The 18975-nt window shown below is 39.5% G+C and overlaps 1 protein-coding gene across 1 annotated transcript in view; it reads left to right on the forward strand.

Moving 5' to 3' along the window:
• The window catches only part of LOC106087964 (uncharacterized), a 38023-nt gene extending 19381 nt beyond the window's left edge, over positions 1 to 18642 (forward strand). The window contains exon 4 of the mRNA XM_059368464.1: positions 18570 to 18642. The gene's annotated coding sequence lies outside the window, so the exon portion shown is untranslated. The remainder of the gene's footprint in view (positions 1 to 18569) is intronic.
• The last annotated feature ends 333 nt before the right edge of the window (positions 18643 to 18975 follow it).

Genomic DNA, 18975 nt, shown 5'->3' on the forward strand with positions numbered 1-18975 from the left:
GGGTCAAACGAAAGGTATTTGGGATTAAAATACAAATCTGACAACAAGCAAGTAAAGACGGTGCAACGTGGTTTTGTCTACGGCAGAGGTTGTCCGGCAGTCGTCCAGGGTTTACCTTTAAGGATCCACAAACCTTAAATAATAACACACTTATAAATCCCTGTCAGGGTAAACAGTAGAGGATTTTTGTTAATATACTTCAGTAATTACTATTCAAAAGGGTGTTCTAAGTTTTTTGGGGCAGGGTTTTGATTGATGTGATTTGGTTCGTGTCGCTCGGGTGGGCAGATACGGTATTTTGACGGTTCGAGCTGGTTGCGTTATCTGGCGGTTAAGGTTTCGGCAAGTATTCGGATTGTTCAGTATTTGGTTCTCATCAGGCGGTGGGCTAAGAGTTGGCTTATGCGCGCACCGTAGGTATCGCCGTTGCTTTGGTTGAAGTCTGGAAAGACAAGAGCAGAGTTTAGGGAAACGGGTGTGCAAACAGTATGGATGCGAACGGGTCGCGTTAGGATGCGAACGAATCAGCGTTAGGATGCGAACTTGTTATCCCGTCGTGTTAGGTTGCGAACAAGTTTCCTAGTCGCGTTAAGATGCGAACTAGTTTTCTAGTCGCGTTAGTATGCGAACTAGTAGCCCTAGTTCGCATACTAGTCTCCTAGTTGGGTAAGGATGCGAACGAATCAGTGTTAGTACGCGAATTAGTTACTCAGTCGCGTTAGGATGTGAACTAGTTGCCCAGTCGCGTTAGGATGTAAACTAGTTTAATAGTCGCGTTAGGATCCAAACTAGTTTCCTAGTCGCGTTAAGATGCGAAGTAGTTGCCGAGTCGTCTTAGTATGCGAACTAGTTTCCTAGTTGCGTTAGGATGCGAACGAATCAGCGTTAGGATGCGATCGAATCAACGTTAGGTGCGAACGAATCAGCGTTAGGATGCGAACTAGTTGTCTAGTCAGGTTAGGTTTAGTTACATAGCCGCGTTAGGATGCCAACGAAGCAGCGTTAGAATGCGAACTAGTTTCCTGGTCGCGTTAGGATGCGAATTAGTATCCTAGTCGCGTTAGGATGCGAACTAGTTTGCTAGTCGCGTTAAATATGGTACCAACGGATCCGATAGAGAGGATGCGAACGAATCGCATTATTCGGTGATGAAATCCTAGGGCTTCGAGGCTTTCTGACTGTGGACTATGCCACACATCTTACTATTCTGTGAGCTCAACGACTCATGACCAGCCCTAGAAAAAGTGACATGAAGTAACAGTTGCTACATCAACCAAGTGAGAATTATATCCCACTGGTCTTGTCAAAATAGACGTCGAATGACGACAATTCTTGTGAGCATATGTGCCAACAGGCAAAAATGTCAATTTCCATGTTCGACGGTATGCCCAATAAAAATTTTAGCCCAATCGGATGTAAATTGCGCCCAACATTAGGCGCAATGTATCTTAAAGGATATATTGTGTCGGATCGCTTGTTTTTGTTAAATTTTACACAAAATTTAACTTTGCCTTTAGTATCGATAGAAAAAATAGCAATCGATGTTCAGACAGTGCCATCGATATTTTGCCAGTTCAAATAAAAAGGTATTTAAGCGTAGAATGTGAATCGAAAACTTGTGGGCAAGTGTTGGGGGACGCCACTAGAGCTGCCAAACTATCGATAATCGCAACATTCGATATTTTCGATAGTTTTAATAATAACTTTCGATAATTTTCCATCACCTATATTTCAAATGAAAATGAGAAGTAAAAGTCAGGAGATCGATTTATCTAAAAGCTATATCAATGCACAGACCAAATAAATCCAAGGTTAATAAAGTCAGTTAGAAGTCATGAGAGAAATCATTGTACAAAATGTTAGTCTAGTCGGATGAAAATTGCGCCCTCTAAGGCGCAATTTATCTTCAAGGATACATTCAGTGTCGGATTGTTTATTTTTGTTTAGTTTTGCAAAATATTTAACTTTTGCGATAGTATCCATCGGAAAAATATCAATCGATATTCAGTCGAAAAACTAAATATCGATAGTGCCATCGATATTTTTCCAGATTTACTATAGGCGCAATGTATCTTAAAAGATACATTCAGTGGCGGATCGCTTGTTTTTGTGTTCAGTTTTATACAAAATTTAACTTTGCCCTTAGTATCGATAGAAAAAATAACAATCGATATGCAGACAGAAAATAAAATATCGATAGTGCCATCGATATTTTGCCAGCTCTCTAACAAGTAGACTGATTGGGACATTATGGGTCTCAAATAAAAGTTATTTAAGTGTAGAATATGAATCAAAAACTTGTGTCCAAGTGTTGGGGAACGCCACCTCATCTAAAACAGATATATAAGCCGATATTTAAGTGAAGATAACTAATAGCTGGGGGATAACGATTGGTTTCAAACCCACCCAAACGACGAACATTTAGGCCTGTGACGACAATAAAACGTATTTATGAGTAGAGCATGAGTTTGAAGGGTAAATGACATCTCATAAGCCCCAAAACGGAGATATAGGCCGATCACTACAAAATACATTAGGGCGGGTTGATTTTTATGGATGGAAAAAAATTGAAAATCGTATAGCAAAAACGTAATCTACATATTACGCTAAGAAAATTCTCCGAAAAAATCATGGATCTTAAACCAAACACCAAATCCTTGCCTCTCGACTTGGAAAAAGCTATATTGGCATGTATTTTTTTGGGAAAAGTGGGTATAGACATTTTCCAGTCGAGAGGGGCGGATTAGGATTTTTTTTAAGTATCGTGGTTTCTTTGGAGAATTTTATACATTTTTGCAATACGATTAAAAAAAAAATCAGCCCGCCCTAATACACATAGGTGTGAAATGAAAGGTCGTATTTTTCTTCCTGATTTCGATCCAATTAACTAGAGCCCAAGCGGGCATGTTATCTGGAGGACGATCCACTCTCTCCAACCCCAAAACACATCTGGGGGATAACAATTGGTACCAAACCCAACCAAACGACGAACATTAGCCCTGTGATGACAATAAAAATTATTTAAGAGTAGAGCATGAATTTGAAGGCTAAAGGTCATCTCAAATATTCCCAAACGGGGAAGAGATATGTGGATGAATCTGCATGCGATAGCTTGGTGAGAATGGGTGATCTTAATGTGAGGATAGGAGATCTATCACAGAGTATCCTGGATGGAGTTTTTAGTCGGGTCGGCAAGGGTCGAATTTTTCTGGATTACTGTAACGAACAAAACCTTTTTATTTTAAATGGACAGACAAAAGGTGATGAGGTGGGAAAATTCACTTTTTTTAAGCGCCCTAGGGATATCTGTAAATGATTTTTGCGCGATGTCTCAGAACTAGTTCAAACATGTCGACAGATAAGGATTTTATTTTAGATACATGGTTTCTTCGGAGAATTTTCTTAGAATTTAGCTATGGTTGATGGTTTTTTAATCAACCCGCCCTAATACACATGGATTTGAAATGAAAGGTCGTGTTTTTCATCCTGATGTCGATCCAATTGACTAGAGCTGAGGGGAGGTCGATCCAATCTCTTCAGCGCGATTCTTGTTTGTATTTAATGTTAGGGCCAAATGCTTCGGTTGCTACCCCACACCCAAAATACTACCTAACCATATATATCGCCTTCACATCTTCTTATCAAGAAAGCTTAATGTGTTTTTTTTTTACTTATTCGACTTGAAATAATGAAATGTATTTAGCTAGCGAACAAGAATTAGAATATCAACAGGCCAATCATACTAATTGAATGTTGGTGCACATGAATAAATCTTCTATAAAAATATGTTACAATCAAAAGAGCTAAAGCTTCAATAACTTTGTCAGTTGAACCCAATTAAAATAATGCGTTGAGAAACGACCATGGTGTTTTGACGTTTTTAGTTTCAATTTCACCTGCTTTCGTTTGAATTTTTGATTCTTGTTGTTCCTTATTTTAACTATCATCTTTCGTAAGAAAACTAATAGCACCAATAGGTATCTTTCATAGAATCATAAAAGCAAACAACGCACATCAACCATTTGTTATTCAATTCTATGAAATCCTATTGTCTTGTAGTTTTCCTCATTACCAAATGTTTCTCGTGTCCCCTTTGCATTTTGTTTCTCATAGCAAAGTCCTCGAGAAATGTGTATGCATGTGTTGCGCATTGTTTTCAGTTTAAAAAATGACATTACCCTTGTGAAAAATGAATTTGTTAACTAAAAGTGTTAAGACTTTTGAATGTCTAAAAATACTTTTTGGGGAATAACTTTAAGATGGGGTTTGATGAGGTAAGGTTAATTCTTTCTTTCATAATCCTTTAGGATATTGATTGAACGTCCAGGTTGGAAGACTGGCGGGAATATGAGAAAAACTGTTTCATAATTGGTTATCTATTAACAATTCGACTGTATAAGACTTGTGATAAGTAGAGTTTGTAAGCCAATTTTAGTTGGCAGAAGTATCCTTGTTGTTCCATAATGGGACTTGTATAGGTTTCGCAAATATACAACTTGAATAACTCTCCCATGTGGTTTAATAGAGACGTTAATGGGTACACACCATGCGTTTACAGCCCGTATAGGTAGGTGCCTAGATTTAAAATCTTTAGTATTATCTCCCCAAACTAAAATTCAGGGACCTTAGGGCCGTTATATTATTACACCCTCTGTCCTCAATCCCATGGCAGCCGGTTGTACGTACCGGATTGACCCGATGGAATCCTCCATCGGCAAGGGCTGCCGTCTCGGTGTAAAACACACTGCTACAACAACTAGAACCCTCTGTCCTAGTATGGGGTATACCAACTATGAAATTCCCTTAGTAACATATCGAAATATTGGTTTAAGATCCCATAAGGTGCATATTTATATTTGGATTGTCATGAAATTTTTAGTCGATCTAGCCATGTTTGCTCATCCGTCCGTCTTTCAAAAACATTCGAACTTTCTTTTCGAATATGCCTTCCAACGACTCTGCCACATATAATCAAAGTTGGTGTACTGATATAGCACCCATATAAACTGTTCTTTCGAATTGACTTCTTGAGCCTCTAGAGGGCGCAATTCACTATGTCTTTTATGGCTTGTAATAAATCTTCAAAAAGTGGAAAGGCCCCATGAACGATGAGGATGTGTCGATTGAAAATTACACAAGAGAAAACATAAACAAAAAAAGAAAGTAAAAAAGTAACAAGTTGAGATCCTCAATGGCAAGAACTATCAAAATTTCAAAAATATTTATGCCAGCTGATCGCTTCCCGCAACCTAATTAATTGCCAAAAATTGGAATCCTCGGTAGCTTTTCAGCATAACAATAGGTCTTGCCGCTACACCTTAGTTTTTCAAATCAATATGGGCTTTCACGTCATGACCTTTCATATGGCGCACAAGGGGAAAAATGGGAAATAGTGAAAATCAGTCCAGAGCTTTTGATCTTTGTTCTCTAAAAATGTGGAAAGGCCCCATAAGCATAGGAGAAAACAAAAAAACAAGTAAAAGCGTGCTAAGTTCGTTCGGGCCGAATCTTTTATACCACTCACCATGAATCGCATTTGTCAAGTTCTTTGGCCGGCATCTCATTGTAGGTAAAACAAGTTCTTTCCCCGGCACATTTTTATAGGCAAACAGAGGATAATGATGATAATTGCATCCTATATGGGCTCAAGAAGTTAAATCAGGAGATGGGTTTATATGGGAGCTATATCAGGTTATGAACCATACTTAGCACAGTTTTTGCAAGTCATAACAAAACTCCTCATACAAAATTTTAGCCAAAACGAATAAGAACTGCGCCCTCTAGAGGCTCAGGGATTGAAGATCTAAGATAGGTTTACATCGCAGCTATATCAGGTTATGAACCGATTTGAACCATGCTTAGCACAGTTGTTGAAAATCATAAAAAACACCTCATACAAAATTTTAGCCAAATCGGACAAGAATTGCGCCGCTTGGAGGCTCAAGAAGACAAGATCGAAGATCGGCTATATCAAAACCTGGACCGATATGGCCCATTTACAACCCCAACAGATCTACACTAACAGGAAGTATTTGTGCCAAATTTCAAGCGCCTAGCTTTACTCCTACCTTTTAGCGTGCTTTCCACACAGAGACGGTCAGATGGATGGACATGGCTAGATCGACGATGACTTCCAACTGACTTTATTAAATGTCGTTTTATGCGGTCTGTGCATTCCCATAACTTCTAAATAAATTAATCTCCTGATTTTTACTTCTCAAATATAGGTGATGGGAAATTAACGATAGTATCGATTTTTTTATTTTAGAAATATCGAAAATATCGAATGTTGCGATTATCGATAGTTTCCTAGCTCTATTAGGAACGCGAATGTTCAAATCCAGCATTATTTATAAAATCTTGGACATAAAAATTTATATACAAGTGCTATAAAACCCATTAAATACAAGATGAAATTTCATTCGATACGAAAGCGCACACGATCACGTACTCGATTGGCAGCCGGTTGTACGTACCGGATTGACCCGATGAAGTTCTTCATTGGCATGAGCAGCCGCCTCAACGTACAACACATTGCTACAACAGCAACAACAACGTATGCGACAATTCGGCCCCAGGTCAAGGCCGACTAACAATGTCATGACAATTAAGAATGGAAATGTTCTTTATGGGGCATAAGCCCAAAATTCGGAGCTGTTATAATCGCAAAGCCCCAATACGATAGGTCAGTTGGGACTTTTTATTCCATTTTGTTATTTTTTTTTTCTCAATGAACCAACACGCCGGGGATGTTCCCTATATATGCAGTGCAATGCGTTGCAGAGGATAGTTAAGGATAGGAGGGGGGAAAGAGGGAGTAGTGTCTATTCACACTTGCTTTGAATTTCTGGATGTCGTAAGTGTCGAGAAAAAAACATTCGCCGGAAGTCGATTCAACATTCGAACCATCCTTGCGAAAAAAAATTCTCTCTGCAGTGCATGGTTCGATCAGCTGTCCAATCGATTACAAATCGGTGCGCACTTCTAAAAAATCTTGTATTTCTTACAAACAACCTCAAGTCAGGAATCAGAAGACTGATTTCCGAAGAACACACACCGTGAAATAATCGATAGAACAGCGCCAAACAATCCACTTTTCGACGATGTTCAAGGGAAACAATAGAGTTGGATACATACCCTACCATCTCCAATCAACACCAACGCCCGCCTTTGGACACGGTAAAACAGCCCCAAGGATGATTTTGGAACTCCGGCCCATATATGCGAGTTATATTCCATCTTCGGCCTGATGTGCGTAGTGTAGATATTAAGAAGAGTAAAATATTTCTTAAACCGCTTAAGAAAGCCCAAGCACTTGAATACTTCTTTTGACACTTCGAATACATGTTTTTCGACCAACGGACATCACATTGAATCTTCATGCCCAGAACATCAAGAGCCTCTGACTGCCTGATATCTACACCGTCCATAGATATTGACGATTTTAAAGTGTGAGAGAATCGTTTGAGGGACAACAAACAGCATTAAAATCTACTCTGTTCATTCGACCCCTCTCAGAAATGGCCAGCAAATCATGGCAGAGTGTTACGTCCATAATCCGCCTCCTCTCTTCAATCTCTCGAAGACTCGGCCTATGGTCGAATGAAAATGAATGACAGAGGTTACTGTCATCTGCGAACGAGTAGATCGAATTCGAGGTCAGACCCAGTAGATCGTCAATGAAAATAAAAAAAAAGAGAAGGAGAAATGACAGAGCCCTGGGGTAACCCTGCGGTCAATTTATATTCGTCAGATAAGAACCCATCTACAACAACTCATATAGTGCGATCTCTGAGAAAACTCGATGTAAATCGAGCGAAGCTATTACCGACACCTTAAGCGACAAGCTTTGAAAGGAGTGCACCGTGCCAGACCCTATCAAATGCCTTGGAGATATCCAGAGCTACGACCTTAATCTCACCTTACTGGTTCAGAAAGGAATGCCATCAGGTCACTGTGGAATGCCATCTGGTTACTTGTGAATAGAGCGACCAACGTTCAGAAAGGAATGCCATCAGGTCACCCGTAGAGCAATTTCTGCGGAACCCATATTATCGGTCGCTAAGAAGACTATTGGACTCTTAGTATCTCACAAGATGGTAATTGATCATGTTCTCCATAACTTTGAAAAGCGCAGAGTATAATGTTATTGGTCGGTAATTCACAGGATCGGTTGCCTCACCCTTCTTGGGAATAGGCTACACGTTCGCAATCTTCCAATGCGCCGAGAAATGTCGGACACTAGCAGTTGGGTAAAATGTTCTTTCCATATCCTCAGCATGTTATCTGTGTCAGTTACCAGATTTCCTTCTTTGTCTCGCTCCACGGATCGATCGTACATCTAACACGCTGGATGAATGCCTTCCATCTATCACAACGTGATCAATTTGGTTCCTCGTGTTTTGATCGGGTGACAGCCATGTGGCTTTGTGCGTATTTTTATGTTGAAATCTGGTGCTACTAACTACCATGTTTTTTGCCGCGGCGAAATAAATCAGCCTCAAACCATTACTAGACGTTATATCGTGGAGGCTAAACTTTCCGACTGTTGCACCAAAAATGTCTTTCTTCCCTCCCCTTCGCATTAAAATCTCTCACAACGATTTTAATATCATGGGCGGGGCAGCGGTCATATTCTCTCTCTCTCTAGGCGCTCGTAAAAATATCCTTGGTCTGCTCGTCTTGCCTTCCACCGGGATATGGGTACAAATAAGGCTGATGTTGAAGAAATTGGTATTTATGCGGATTGTGGCTAGCCTCTCATCCACCGAAGTTAAGTGGGAGACAAGGTGTTTCAGTCTCCGACTAACCACAAATCCACAGCCAAATTCATGCCTCGTGTTATGGCAGCTATAGTAAAGTTCATCACCGTTTGGTGTTGTAGTGACGTCATGCCCAGTTCATCGCACTCTGTAATTAATGAAGAGCCAGTGCCACCTGACTCCTCACTGAGACTCTCCTCTCGAAACTCCACGTGTTTGCGGTCAATTTATATTCGTCAGATGAGAACGATCTCTGGGAAAACTCGATATAAATCGAGCGAAGTTATTACCGACACCAAAAGCGACAAGCTTTGAAAGGAGTGCATCGTGCCAGACCCTATCAAATGGCTTGGAGATATCCAGAGCCAAGACCTTACTCTCACCGAACTGGTGAATAGAGCGACTCCAACGTTCAGAAAGGAATGCCATCAGGTCACCCGTGGAGCCATTTCTGCGGAACCTATATTGTAGGTCGCTCAGAAGACCATTGGACTCTAAGTATCTCAAAAGATGGTAATTGATCATGTTCTCCATAACTTTGAAAAGCGCAGAGTATAGCGTTATTGGTCGGTAATTCGCAGGGTCGGTTGCCTCATCCTTCTTGGGGATAGGCTGCATGTTCGCAATCTTCGCAACGCGCCGGGAAATCACACGCACGGTAAGCAAGGTTGAAAAGATTGCGTAGAGTATGAGCGAGCGTTGAAGAACACTTGCATAAAACAGGTGACGATATGCCATCCGAGCCCGGGGATTTATACAAAAAACACTTTTGACTCCACGTGTTCGAAATTATATCTCAGACATGGAACTAGATACGTCTTCAATAACGGGGAGTGGTTGATTGCTTTCGCAACTTTCTTACAATAAATGGTCTTGATTGCTCAAGGACCCTTGTGCTCTCTATTATCCATTACTAAATTTTCTCAAGACAATCTTGTCTTTTAGCCCTTTTTGTGTGTGTTTAAGAGTCTTCCAGGATACTTATAAGCCAATAGTTATGTATTATAGACATAAGATTAAGTTGCATTTATTTTCTTTTTCAAATATATTTACTTTTAACGAAGGTAAGGCAAATATGTAATACTCATTTCAATGAAAGTGTGGTTGTATTATTTTTGTTATTATAAACTTATATTTAAGTTCTCACTACAACCCCCCTCCCTACCCGTGTGTAATTGTAATAGCAATAGTTTTTTTTTACTACAATATTTTTAAGCAAATACCTTGATTTTGTCAACTGTTAACTAAATATCATAAAAAAAAAACAATTATATAAGATTTGTATTTCTTAATTTAACAAATATTTACATATACTCGTGCGTACACCAATTCTATGAATTTATATTTTATACGAGTTTTTTAATACATACATCTGCATATGTATATTTTCGATTGACACTTGATTTATTTCAAAAAAAAAAACTTTCAGCAGTATTAAAAAATAATTAAAAATGATGTTATGGAAATAAAGCATCGTAGTATTAAACAAAAAGTAAGAAAGAAAGAAAAGAAAATCATTAGAATAACATCGTATGTCTATATATATTTTATGAAGCATTCAATCGTTTAGTTTAAGTTTGAGCTTTAAGTTCATTATTTTACATTTATCTACCCATATGTATGCATTATGAAATAATTCCCAGTGTAAAGCGATTGAATGGATGATGAAATTATTTATACTCACAACAACAACAACATTGCAAAAAGTATAAAGAAAATTAATTAAATAAATATGAGACATTATTATTATTAATTATTATTATTAATAATAGTAAAATAATAAATGCGAATGTGAGTTTCTTTTTGTATAGTATGGGGGCTATTAGTATAGAGGGTATACTAATCTATTCCTTCCATTTGTAACACCTCGAATTATTGATTTGCGACCTCATACAGCCTATATATTGGGTTGCCCAAAAAGTAATTGCGGATTTTTTAAAAGAAAGTAAATGCATTTTTAATAAAACTTTGAATGAACTTTAATCAAATATACTTTTTTTTCTAAAGCAAGTTAAAAGTAACAGCTGATAACTGACAGAAGAAAGAATGCAATTACAGAGTCACAAGCTGTGAAAAAATTTGTCAACGCCGACTATATGAAAAATCCGCAATTACTTTTTGGGCAACCCCATATATTCTTGATCGTCTTGAGATTTTAAGTCGGTCAGTCGGTCGATATCACGATAGCGGTCGAACAAATAAAGATATCCGCTTGAAATTTTCCAGTGGCCTAACTAAACTCACTGTCCCAAATTTCAGCGACATCGGACAATAAAGGCGCCTCTTATGGCCCCAAAACCTAAAACCGAGCGATCGGTCTATATGGCAGCTATATCCAAATCTGGACCGATCTGTGCCAAATTGAAGAAAGATTTCGAAGGGCCTAAGACAACTCACTGTCCCGAATTTCAGCAAAATCGGATAATAAATGTGGCTTTTGTGAGCCCAAGAGTCTAAATCGGAGGATCGGTCTATATGACAGCTATATCCAAATCTGGACCGATCTGGGCCAAATTGAAGAAAGATGTCGAGTGGCCTAACTTAACTCACTGTCTCAAATTTCAGCGACATTGGACCATAAAGGCGCCTCTTATGGCCCCAAAACCTAAAACCGAGCAATCGGTCTATGTGGCAGCTATATCCAAATCTGGACCGATCTGGGCCAAATCAAAGAAGGATGTCGAAGGGCCTAAGACAACTCACTGTCCCGAATTTCTGCAAAATCGAATAATAAATATGGCTTTTGTGAGCCTAAGACCCTAAATCGGAGGAGCGGTCTATATGACAGCTATATCCAAATCCTAGACCGATCTGGGCCAAATCAAAGAAGGATGTCGAAGGGCTTAACACAACTCACTGTTCCGAATTTCAGCAAAATCGGATAATAAATGTGGCTTTTATGGGCCTAAGACCCTAAAGTCTATATAAGGAGGGTCGGTCTATATGGCAGCTATATCCAAATCTGGACCGATCTGGGCCAAATTGAAGAAGGATGTCAAAGGGCCTAATACAACTCACTGTCCCGAATTTTATCAAAATCGTAAAATAAATGGGCCTAAGACCGTAAATCGGCGGATCGGTCTATATGGGGCCTAAATCAAGATATAGTCCGATATAGCCCATCTTCGAACTTAACCTCCTAATGGACAAAAAGAGAATCTGTGCAAAGTTTCAGCTCAATATTTCTATTTTTAAAGACTGTAGCATAATTTCAACAGGCAGACGGACAGACGGACGGACAAGGCTAGATCGTCTTAGATTTTTACGCTGATCAAGAATATATATACTTTATAGGGTCGGAAATGCAACACATCGAAATGTTGCAAACGGTATGAATGTACCCCCATCCTTCGGTGGTGGGTATAAAAATCAATTTGTGTTTGTTTGTGTGTTCCTCATAGACTCTGAAACGGTTGAACAGAAATTTTCACAGATGGTGCACAATAATCCGGTGGTGAAAATAGGGTACTACAGTTTTTGATATCTGAAGGGGGAACGGACCCTCCCCCTTACCCTAATTTTCAGAAACACCAAATCCTCGGAAATGGGTGGTGCGATTTAAGCCAAATTTTGTGTGCTCTCTTATAGTAACCTAAAAACAAAAATTTGTTATCCAAAGTTCCGATGGGGTACCTAGGGGGGCCGTCCCACCCCCAAAAATTTCCAAATATATATATAAACTAATCACAACAATACGTGATTCAAATGAAAGGTATTAAAGATTAGAAAACGTATCTGATATCCAAATGTGGGACCAAGTGTTTGAGGGAGCACCTCAAGCCTCAAAACACCCCTAAATCGGACATATTTACCCATCATGGCAATATGGGACTCAAATGAAAGGTATTTGCCAGTAAAATACGAATCTGATATCCAATGCGGGACCAAGTTTCTGGGGGTTCAACCCTTCCCCAAAACATCCACCAAAACAGAACTTATTTACTGACCATGGCTATTTGGGGCTTAAATAAAAGGTTTTTGAGTGTAGAATAAGAATTTGATATCCAGATGTGGGACCCAGGGACCATTAGGGTTCAAATAAATGATATATAGATATATGAGAATAGAGCACGTTGCTGAACAATTTTCAGGGCTTAGTGTTTGGGGGACCATCCCACTCCCCTAAACAACCCTAAATCGGGCATATTTACCAACCCTGTCATTGTAAATGAAATGTATTGGGGGGCAGTGCAAGAATTGATACCCACTTTCCGGGGGTCTACCCCTTTCCCAAAATACCCCACAAACAGCAATTTTTTACTGGCCATCGCAATATGGGGCTCAAATAAAGGTTTTTGGGAATAGAATACGAGTTTGATATCCAAATGTAAGTCTTCTCCAAAACATCCCCCAAAGGGTAAAAATTTTTCGACATCACTTTGTTCGTCTCCGATACTGCCACCCACGTCGGAGCTCCAACGGCTGATGAGGAAAGCAAAACAGACTGGAAACGAGGTACCAAAAGGGTGCGATGCAAACTCTCACCACATTTCGTGGGGTAGTATCAACACTAATAAGCGGGGCCAAGCCCTGGCAGAGTACTTGAATACTACGACCTTATAACACTTAATATTGGTAAAACCGCTTAACTTTGTTAATAGGATTAGGGAGGAGGTATTACATGTGACGATATGTTCGGAAAATCAATCGATTAGGTTCAGAATTAGACGGTCTCCATGGAACAATCTATCTCTGACCATCGCTACATCAGCGCCGAATCCGATAAGCATCCGCAATAAGTTGAAAACAACTGGACAAAATTCGGAAGACTACTCAGAAGAGGACTTGGGCAAGATAATTTAGATTGTCTAAGCATAGAAGACATTGACGAAAAAGTCAACAGGATTACGACTGCACTGGTGGGGTCCTTCGAAGATAGTTGTCTTCATCGGAAAAGAAAATCAGCCCAAGAAAAACCCTGGATGACCGGGGAGATTCGCAATATTGGGAAAGAGGTCCACAGACTTTTTAATACAGCACGTCGTAAAAAAGCGGAAGTTTATTGGGATGTGTATTACACAGCGACTCAAGGAATACAATAAGATTACCAGAGCGGCAAGACGTGCCTTCTGGAAGCTTTTCTGCGAACAAGTTGAAAGCGTTAATGACGCCGCCAAGATAAAAAAGTTTCTCTCAAAAACCCATGTCGAAACTAAAGCTTTAGTAGACGACATGGGAGTAAGAGTAGAGACAACGGAGGACATGTTGAGGCTTTTGATGAAAACCCATTTTCCACAGGGATACGACGGGACTCACGGAGGCACCGAAATCTTGGAATAATGGCGTTGATAGAAGGTTTATGATTACGAAACTTATGATGAAGGAATCCTTGAGGAGCTTCAAATCATTTAAGTCACCCGGTCCTGATGGAATATTTCCGGCGTTACTACAGAAAGAGGCAGACCATCTTTCACCTCATTTGGCCAATATTTTCACAGCGTGCCTAGGACTTGCATATACTCCGAAAGACTGGTAGGAGGCAAGGGTGGTATTTATACCTAAGCCCGGCAAGGCAAGTTATGCGACACCATAGGCCTAAGACCTATAACCCTTAGGTCCTTTCTACTCAAAACCATGAAATGTATTGTGGACACCATGTTAAAGAGTAGGACTGCTCAAATACAAACAGCATGCCTATGTCAAGGGAAAGTCGGTGGAGACTACCCTGCACGAGGTTGTGCACATAAATCCTTCGATGCCAAAACGTACACACTAGCGGTATGCATTAACATCGAGGGGGCTTTTAAAAACATGCAGATCGACACACTGATCCAATCCCTAGACCCGTACCGGGTGGACCTGGTCCTTATATGGTAAGGATCAATTGGATAAATTGTGTGTCCCATGACATAAATATATGGCAGAAAGTGGCACAAGGCACGCCACAGGGGGACATTTAATCGCCACTCCTATGGGTGAAAATCGTGAATGACCTATTACGGATGCTAATTGAGGAGCGATTCGAACCCGTCTGCTACGCAGACGAAGTTAGAATACTAAGTAAGGATCCGAACCAGCTATGCAGAAGGGCCGAAAGGGTCTTGCATATGGCATATGACTGGGCTAGACCCAGAGGTCTCAATGTTAAGCCAGAGAAGACGGAAATATGTCTGTTCACGAGGAAAACTAAGGTGGGCCAATTTAACGCACCACGTTTCCTCAAAAAGGCGATTTCGATATCTAACGTTTGGCAACATGTAGACGGGCCGTAGGCTCCAAATGGGGCCTGAATTCAAGGCTCTACAGGAGAGTAATTCGACCAATACTTACTTAAGCCTTAGTAGTTTGGTGGACTGCGATGGAGAAAAAGTAAAACGTAAGGATAATACAACAGGTTCAGAGAACATGATGTCTTGGCATAGGCGGTGCAATGGGCAAAGAAAGGAAGTAAGAATGAGGTCAGTAAAACTCTCGGTATCATAACGGGACACATACGACTACCGGCTCACTTTGTGTAAAATCGGTGCTGCAAGTGATGGCATGTGTATGGCATGCGAGGAAGATCATGAGACGTTGGAGCTTTTTATATGTCAACAGATACCGGTAACACTTTTTGCCACCTAACCGGGTTCCCTCTTGGATTATTAGTCAAATTGTTGGCACAGTGTGGCCCAATGTCCTTTGAAACAATTATTTTTAAAATAGATATATGTTATGTTTGAGAATGTTCGGTGGTACATCCTACACAATGGTGTCGCCGAATATGAACAGCATAATTATACGGGTTAAAGCGCAGAATCACTAAATATAAGGGTTGCCAAAGCAATGTGTCTCCGGCAAAGTTTTTGAGCAACAAGTTCCAAATTCTTATGCTCGGCTAGGTCGCATCTTATATGCCTTTCACAATGGTTGGCACTTGTTAAGCTCGATGGACGTTTTCTAAATTTAAGCAAATTTTTTTTTGTTATATCCTCCACCGTTAGTAAGACATCGAAATATTGATCTGAGACCCAACAAAGTATTTTCTAAGTCGATTTACCCATGCCCGTCCGTTTGTCGAAAGCACTTTAACTTTTGAAGGAATAAAGCTAGGCGCATGAAATTTTGCACAAATACTTGCTGTTACTGTAGGTCGGTTGGGACTGTAAGTGGGCCATATCGGTCTATGTCCGATATGGGATATTGACTTTTTGAGCAATACTTATCCGATTTGGCTTAACATTTTGCATGGCTTGATTCGTTAAGACTTCCAACAACTGTGATAAGTATGGTCTAAATCGGTTCATAGCCTGATATATAGTATATAAACCGATCTGGGGTCTTGACTTCTTGAGTCTCTATAGGGCGCAATTCTTATCCGATTTGGCATGACGTGTTTTGTTATGACTTCCTACAACTCTGCTAAGTATGGTTTAAATCGGCCTTTAACCTGATTAGCTGCGATATAAACTTATCTGGGGTCTTGACTTCTTGAGCCTCTAGAGGGCGCAATTCCTATCCGATTTGGCTGAAATTTTGCATGAGGTGTTTTGTTATGACTTCTAACAACTGTATTAAATATGGTTCAAATCGATCCATAACCTGATTAGCTACCATATAGACCTATCTGGGGTCTTGACTTCTTGAGCCTCCAGGGGGCACAATTCCTATCCCATTTGGCTGAAGTTTTGCACGACGAGTTAAGTTATGGCTTCCAACAACTATACTAGGTATGCTTTCAATCGGTCCATAACCTGATATAGCTGCCATATAAACCGATCTTGGATCTTGACTTCTTGAGCGTCTAGAGGGCGCAATTCTTATCCGATTTGGCTGAAATTTTTCATAAGGTGTTTTGTTATGACTTCTAACAACTGTATTAAATATGGTTCAAATCGATCCATAACCTGATATAGCTGACATTTAAACCGATCTGATGTCTTGACCTCTTGAGCCTCTAGGGGGCGAAATTAATATCCGATTTGGTTGAAATTTTGTACAACGGCTATCCCCATGATCTTCAATATACGTGTCAAATATAGTCTGAATTTGCCTGTAGCCTGATACAGCTCCCATATAAACCGATCGACCTATTTCACTTCTTGAGCGCCTAAAGCTCGCAATTCTTATTCGAATTGGCTAACATTTTACACAATGACATCTACTATGCATCTAACATTCATTTCAATTATGGTCCGAATCGGACCATAATTTGGCTATGCTCGAATAGCATAGCAATTATTTGTTTGCCTAAAAGGAGATAAAAAACAGTAAGGAAGGGCAAAAGTCGGGCGGTGCCGACTGTATAATACCCTACTCTACGTACGTACAATGTGGGAGCTATATCCAATTCTAAACCAATTTTGATGGACCACGGCGGATGTTTTCAGATGGGTTATTAAACAATCCGTATCAAATTTCGAGCTAATATGTTCAAACTATAATAACTACTGTTGACAAACGATAAACATTATTGCAAATTTTCCAAAATCTGACGAACATATATATGGGAGCTACATCTAATTCTGAAACGATTTCGAGCAAACTTCTCAGATAATGTGGTAGTCGTCTAGGAAAACGTTGTGCAAAATTTTGGCAAGATCGGTCAAACAATGCACTTGCAGTGGCTCTTGGAGTGAAAATCTGTCGATATACATATGTGACAGCTATATCTAAATATAGGCCGATTTCTATGAAATTCACCATTAATATCGAGAGTCATAAGAAAATCCTTCCTGCCAAATTTCGAGAGAATCGGCTAAAAAAATGAGCACTTTATTGCAATATTTCTCAAAATCGGACGAACATATATATGGGAGCTATACCTAAATCTGAACTGATTTAGAGCAAACTTCTTAGATAGTGTGGCAGTCGTCAAGGTAAGCGTTTTGCAAAATTGCGGCAAAATGGGTCAATAAATGCGCTTGATGTGACTCTAGAAGTTAATATCGGGCGATATGTATATATGAGAGCTATATCTTAATCTTAACCGATTGCCATGAAATTCACCAGCAATGTCGAGAGTCAAGAGAAAATCCTTCCTGTCAAATTTCGAGAGAATTGGTTAACAAAAGATCATTTTATTGTAATATTACTGCAAATCGGACGAACATATATATGGGAGCTATATCTAAATCTGAACCGATTTCGAGCAAACTGTATAGACATTGTAGAAGTCGTCAAAGAAAGTGTTGTACCAAGTTTTGGTCAATAAATGCGCTTGCAGTGGTTCTAGGAGTGAAAATCGGGCGATATATGGGTTGCCCAAAAAGTAATTGCGTATTTTTCATATAGTCGGCGTTGATAAATTTTTTCACAGCTTGTGACTCTGTAATTGCATTCTTTCTTCTGTCAGTTATCAGCTGTTACTTTTAGCTTGCTTTAGAAAAAAGTGTAAAAAAAGTATATTTGATTAAAGTTCATTCTAAGTTTTATTAAAAATGCAATTACTTTCTTTAAAAAAATCCGCAATTATTTTTGGGCAACCCAATACATATATGATAGCTATATCTAAATCTGAACCGATGTCTATGAAATTCACCTGTTAGGTTGGGAGTCTTAAAAAAAATCTTTCCTTCCAAGTTTTGAGAAAATCGATTAACAAATGACCATTTTATTGTATTATTACTGCAATTCGGACGAACATATATATGGGAGCTATATCTCTATATATATCCAGATCTGAACCGATTTTTTCCAATTTCAATAGGCTTCGTATCTAGGCCGAAAAACATCATTGTACCAAATTTGAAGACGATCGGATGAAAACTGCGATCAGTACTTTGTACACAAATTAACATGGACGGACGGATATAGCTAAATCGAATCTGAAAGTGATTCTAAGTCGATCGGTATGCATATCAATGGGTCTATCTCTCTTCCTTCTAGGTGTTACAAACAAATTCACTTAGTTATTATACCCTGTACCACAGTAATGGTGTAGGGTATAAAAACTCGACAAATGCGATCCATGATGGAGGGTATGTAAGATTCGGCCCGACCGAACTAAGCACTTGTTGCTAGTTTTCATTCGTTGATGGCAACTCTATACTTGTTGGTATTTTTCATTCGTTGATGGCAACTCTATGCTAGATTGATTGATAAACAAAGTAAACCCGCATGAATGAATCGTAGCACAACTCAATGGTGGCATTGACATATCGTACTTCGAGGTATACATAACGTGACCGGATGCGGAAGTGTAATGGTCGTTAAGCGGAAACCAATGCATTAACTCGTGGCGGCTAAGAGCAGTTCTTTGCCAATAACAATATAAACAAAACCAAACAAAAGG

Source organism: Stomoxys calcitrans, chromosome 5, assembly GCF_963082655.1.
Source record: "Stomoxys calcitrans chromosome 5, idStoCalc2.1, whole genome shotgun sequence".
In the NCBI taxonomy this organism is placed as follows: domain Eukaryota; kingdom Metazoa; phylum Arthropoda; class Insecta; order Diptera; family Muscidae; genus Stomoxys; species Stomoxys calcitrans.